General features: G+C 36.1%; 1 non-coding gene across 1 annotated transcript; it reads left to right on the forward strand.

Annotated features, from left to right (window-relative positions):
• The first annotated feature begins 5157 nt into the window (after positions 1 to 5157).
• On the forward strand, positions 5158 to 5264 carry LOC148760524 (small nucleolar RNA R71). Its single transcript, XR_016023297.1, has one exon. It is a non-coding gene; the product is annotated as a small nucleolar RNA R71 (small nucleolar RNA).
• The last annotated feature ends 736 nt before the right edge of the window (positions 5265 to 6000 follow it).

The following is a 6000-nucleotide window of genomic DNA, read 5'->3' on the forward strand; positions in this document are numbered from 1 at the left end:
TGAATCTGGTGGCATCCACTACGAAGATCAATTTTTGTGAACACCTTAGCCCTATGTAACCTATCAAGTATGTCATCTAGCCTAAGAATTGGGAACTTGTATCCAATAGTAATTTTGTTGATGGCTTGGCTATCCACACACATCCTCCAACTCTTATCTTTTTTTGGGGTTAATAAGGCGGGAACTGCACATGGACTCATACTCTCTTGGATATATCCTTTGAATAATAATTCCTCTACTTTTTCCTTGAGAATCTCGCTCTCTTTTGGGCTCATCCGATAATGAGGCAAGTTTGGCAAACTAGCACCAGGAATCAAATCAATATGGTGCTGAATATATCTTATGGGCAGTAAACCATCCGGTAAATCTTCTGGCATCACCTCAATAAATTCTGCTAGTAATGGTTTGACTGCGTTTGGATGCTCTACTATTTTCTGATCCTCTTCAATTGACAACACATGTTTCACAATCAGAGCGTGCACCTCTTTTGACTCCTTCAAAGCAGTCTCTGTCTCATTGTCCAAATAAGTAAGGGTAAAGAAAGTACGCCCCTCCACTTTAAAAGCTTTGGTTTTGGCAATTCCTTTCATTGGGAATAAAGTAAACTTTATGCCATCTTTTTCCAATTTATAGGTGTTTTCTCTTCCATCATGATACACTGCAACATCAAATTGCCAAGGTCTACCAAGTAATAAGTGACAAGCATCCATATCTACAATATCAAAATATACCTCATCCATGTATTTACCAATGGAAAAAGGCACCTTACACCGTTCTGTTACATGAATCTTTTCTGCTGTCTTAATCCAACAATGGTGTATGGATTAAGGTGTTTCTCTGCTTTAAATCCCAAACTTTCCACAGCATTCTTACCAATAATATTTTCGCAACTACCACTATTAATTATCACGTCAAATAAACGGTTGGTGATGGTGCACTTGGTTCGAAATAATTGATGTCGTTGAGCATTATCCTCTTGTTTTGGAGACAACATCATTCTTTTCACCACATAGTTTTGGCCATCATCGTCATCATCCCCATACTCATCATTATCCCTATTTGGACCACAACAAATTTCATCATCTTCTTCTTCTTGTTCCACCACATGGACTACTTTCCTGAGAGGACAGTCAGTAGATCTAAGACCAGGTTGATTGCATTTGAAACACTTCCCTATATTTGGTTTAGCATAGGAATTTGCAGCTCTATGCCCTTCTTTAGCATCTGTCACTTTCTGCTTTCCATCTGCCTTCTCTTCCTTGTACCAGTCATTGCGTGTCGAACTATCATGAACTAATTTATTCTTGTCATTGGATGCTCTATAATTATCCCCTCTATAACTTTTGTGAGAATAATCAAGTCTATTTTTTTTCGCAACATCAATTCAACCTTTAAAGCAATATTTCATGCTTCAGATAAATTTCGTAATACCTGTACCCCTATCTTGTCCCTGATAACTGGCTTTAACCTATCTAGATACTTGGCAACCTATTGTCCTTCAATCTCTCTCAGATCATTCTGCTCTGCTAGTCTCATAAATTCTACAACATATTCATGTACAGTTTTCTGACCTCGATGGCACCTTTGGTATTGCTGGAATAAAATCTGCTCATAACCAGGAGGAAGAAAATCTTTCTGTAACAATTGTTTCATCCTATACCAAGTTCTAACCAGTACTTTTCCCTCATAATTCCTTCTAGATTGCAACCTTTCCCACCATGTAGAAGCCCCACTTTTCAATCTACAAGCGACAAGTTTTACCCTTTTTCTTTCTGGAATTTCCATATATTCGAAAAATCTTTCTATTTCCGCAATCCAATCTAAAAAATCTTCAATATTCAAACTCCCATTAAAGGAAGGAATATCTACCTTTAATCTGAAATCGCGAGTATCTCTGTCACCATAATTATTCTTTCCTTATCCAGCATATCTTTCTGCAACATAATCATCTTCCTCTTCTAAATCTTCCTTGTGGACTTGTTGTCTATGCCCGTTTGTAAGAACAGGTTTGCCAACAAGTTGTCTGAGAGCTACATCATCTCCGTTACGTGGCCTCTCGTCATTCCAGTTTCTGTTGGCATTTACGCCTAGAGTGTCAAGTCGATCTGCAATTTCTTCAAAGCGTCATTCCAAATGTTAGAATTTGAGATCCATTCGTTGCTCAAAAGCCCTCAATGCCACCCCTTGATCTTGCATTGTAGATCGCAGCATCTCAGTTCCTCGATCTTCGCCATGAAAACTGCTGTCGACCATAACTGGGTCACTTGCCATTAGATTAGACGAGCTTTTTCCCATTCTGATACCAACTGACGCAGCGAGTTAGCATGAAAGTAAAGGCTAGCACCTGATTATGCCTTTAAAGTTAATAACCAAGTTTCAAATATTGAAACTTTAAACTCAAGTGTTTAGGAAAGAACTTAGAATATTATTCGATGATTCAAAAACTATGTCTAAGGGTTCTATTTATAGTATTAGGCCCAAATCCTAATAGAATTCTACCTCTGATTGTCTAGAATAACTAGAATAATTAACCAGAGATTTAAATAAAATAAATGTTCTATTCCTAATTATATCATGACTATCCTAAAGTCCTGATACAAGTAAATTAAATAAAAAAAAATTCTATTATACCTATAATTCCTACGTAAGACTCCTAATTAAATAATGAAAATATTAAAATTATAAATATGCCTATTTATGATTTTTGGGCTTTTCGTTTTGGCTTTTGACGTTCAGCCTGCTCCAAGAAAGTATCTGCTAGACGTTCTACGTCAAAAACTGAAAGAATGACAGAACCATCAAGAGGGAAGAGTGAAGCAACATATGGCATCAAACGACAAGACAGGGTGACAGAAAAGTCTGATAGAGTAGAAGAATTTGAATTAAAGGCAATGAAGGGTGGAAAACTCACTTGCAACAAAATAGTAAACGAGTCTTTTCTAACTAGATTGTATATAAATTGCAGAGGTCAAGAGAGAGCGATAAAGGTAAAAGTTGGTTTGGTAAAAAAAGGCGAGGAAAGACAGAGATGGGTCAGTAAAAAAATGTGTGCATGTCATAGAGAAAGGAGAAGAATGACGAAGTAGTGGGGAGGAACTATATTGCGAAGGAGTAAAAGGGGGGAAAAGTTCAAGGAAAAGCTTTTCTCAGAAAACTAAAACCAACCTGAGTGACAAAGGAAAGGGGAAAGTTAGAGTTAAGCAAGGAAAAGGGAGAATGAATACTGATAGGTCCATTTCAAGGTTGGGTGGCATGAATGGTAGAAAAAAGATGAGTGAATTTCATGAGGTAGAGGTTATGGGTGTTAAGGTTACCGAGCAGATTGGCCAAGGAAAGGATTCTATTTATGACGTTGATATGAGAAAAAGATAAAGTGTGTTGAAGAAGGATGCAGAGGAGATATGGGTCATAAACAAGAAACTGGGATTATCTTTCAAAGGGAAAAAAAAAAAAGAAAGTCATCTAGAGACTGATTGAATTGGAGAGCATAGAAGGAGGAGAGTAACACCAGGAACTAGAGGAAGTAACATCTATGTTAAAAAATAGGCCTCATAAATATCGAAAGGAGATGAAAACCAAAGCCATGAATCATAGCAAAAGAGGCAGTAACATAATCAAAACAATGCAAAACATAAATCCACAAGGTAAATCATTACCACAATGCAATGACCATAGAACTTCGATCAACTCCAAGTTTGGCAAGAGAATTAGCAAAAGGATTACCTTTTCATAAGACATGAGCGAACAAAATATTTGGTAAAGAGTGAGAAAGGTAGTCCATTTCGTTGAAAACCTGCCATAGTGTCCATGGCGTTTGAGAGGCATCTGAAACCCATGAAAGAGCAACTTTAGAAACGAATTCAATAATAAGTTTCATGCCAATAAAATGTGAAGATGAGAAAAGGCAAAACATGTAGGATAGCCATACGTTCAGCAAAATTGGAATCATGACAGCTTAGGGGACCAAAAAAAATACTTAACACATAATTTTTTTAGCTTCTTAAAACTCCACCACAACTAGAAGGACCTAGTTTACCTTAAGCTAATCCATCAACGTTGAACTTAAGAAATCCTTCCAATAAAGGTTGCCACGAGACATTAGATTAAAAGATAGAAAAACTCTTAGAGATAAGGGCACAAGGATCAATCCACCAAATGAAGTCCTTAACAGTAGAATTGCTCCCATTAACTCAAATCTAAAGAAGAGTGTGCATTTTAATAAGATAAAAAATCTCGTTAGTTTCTTAAGATTTGTTAGAAAAAATTATCTCATTATGAGCAAGCTAAGGGGACCAAAGCATGGAAGCACTAACATAGAGCCATCGTTTACGAACTGAACCCTAGAATGGACATTCCACCCAAGATGGAATAAAAAGAGAAACCATACAAGGTGCACACCAAACAAGTCCCCACAATTACAAAACTAGTCCCCAAATTTTCCAAGAGAAAGGATAAGAAACGAACAGATGATAACGAGATTCTTCAGTGAAAGCGCACCAAGCACAAAGTTTCTGCTCATAAAAAAACCCCTATAGTGGCAAGAAATCATTTGGAAGGAATTGAGTCAAGGATGGTTAGCCATAAAAAACGTTGAACTTTGGGCGTAATAGAAAATTTCCAAATGCAGCGAAACCACACAGCTTGTTCAAATGATTTTGAGTCAGGAATAGAGCAAAATGTTTTGATTGAAAATTTACCTTTCAGGTCAAAATGCGAAATGAGTTTATCTAATTTTTCTTCCATAAGAACACTCGAAGATAATTTGGTAAGAATCTCTTGATAAGATTCCATTTCCCAAGAGTGAAGAGGGCACCTAAAAGTGATAGACCTAGAAAACTAGAATGTCTTTCTCCACATAGTTCACAAGTAACAAATGGGCTTTGAATAAAATGACCCCAGAATATCAAATTTCCTAGTTAAAGCAACTACCTGTGCAGTCAAGGCATTGATAGCATCAATCTTATGAATACCAACTACTCTCTTAGGCACCGATCTCTTAGATGGCCATTGGTAGTTGTTAGATGTCATCTCTTCAATAAGTCATATGCCTTATCAATAGATTTTGCCATGAGTGCTCTTTCAGTTATAGCATCAATGGTTGTTTTAATTGGACTCATTAACCCATTATAAAATGCTTGCACCTACAGGCACTTAGATAACTCATGATGAGGACAGTGTTTGAGTAAATCTTTGTACCTTTCCCAAGCCTCATATAGTAACTCTGAATCTAATTGCATGAATGATGTGATGTCATTCCTCATCTTTGCTGTCTTGGCTAATGGAAAGAACTTAGCAAAAACTTTTGAGCTAGATCATCCCAAGTAGTAATAGTGTCAAACCCTACTTTGTAAAATAATTATAATGTCATTCACATGCTCGATAGAATGTTTGTATATTTAGGAAGTTCGAGAAATCGTTAAAAGATGATATTGCCCCTAATGGTATCATTAAGTCGATTAAGCCTCGAACTAGTTCAAATAGGAATTTTAAGGTGAAATTAAGAGTTTCACAGTTTAGGGATGACTCAAAACGGTAATTAGGAGTTCGAGGATCAATTTAGAGTCAAACCGAAATTTTCACTATCTAAGGGCAAATTTGTAATTTTTCCACTCGCGGATAAAATTTGAGATTTTGAGAGAATTTAGATCACATTTGACAAATTACAGAATGGTATGAGTATAAGGGATGAAAAATATGTCTATGGTCAATTTTTCAGTTTTTGGGGTAAAAATAGAATTTTTCACTTTACGGGGGCAAAAGTGTAATTTTTAAAAATTTACTCTACCAAAACTTTGAAAAAGTCTAGAAATTTCATGGAAGACATGGATAAGTGAAGACGATTGAGTGGTAGAAAAAGAAAGTCAAAAAGATGGCTAGAAAAAAATAAAATAATAAAATATTCAAAAGGTAAATAAAATAATAATATTTTATTAAGCTTATTAAAAGGCTTGAAAATTCCAGAATTCTTCATTGGGATGGTCAGCCAAAACCAGCAGGAGA

The sequence above is a fragment of the Theobroma cacao genome, chromosome 10 (genome assembly GCF_053813885.1).
Source record: "Theobroma cacao isolate CCN51 chromosome 10, ASM5381388v1, whole genome shotgun sequence".
Lineage (NCBI taxonomy): Eukaryota > Viridiplantae > Streptophyta > Magnoliopsida > Malvales > Malvaceae > Theobroma > Theobroma cacao.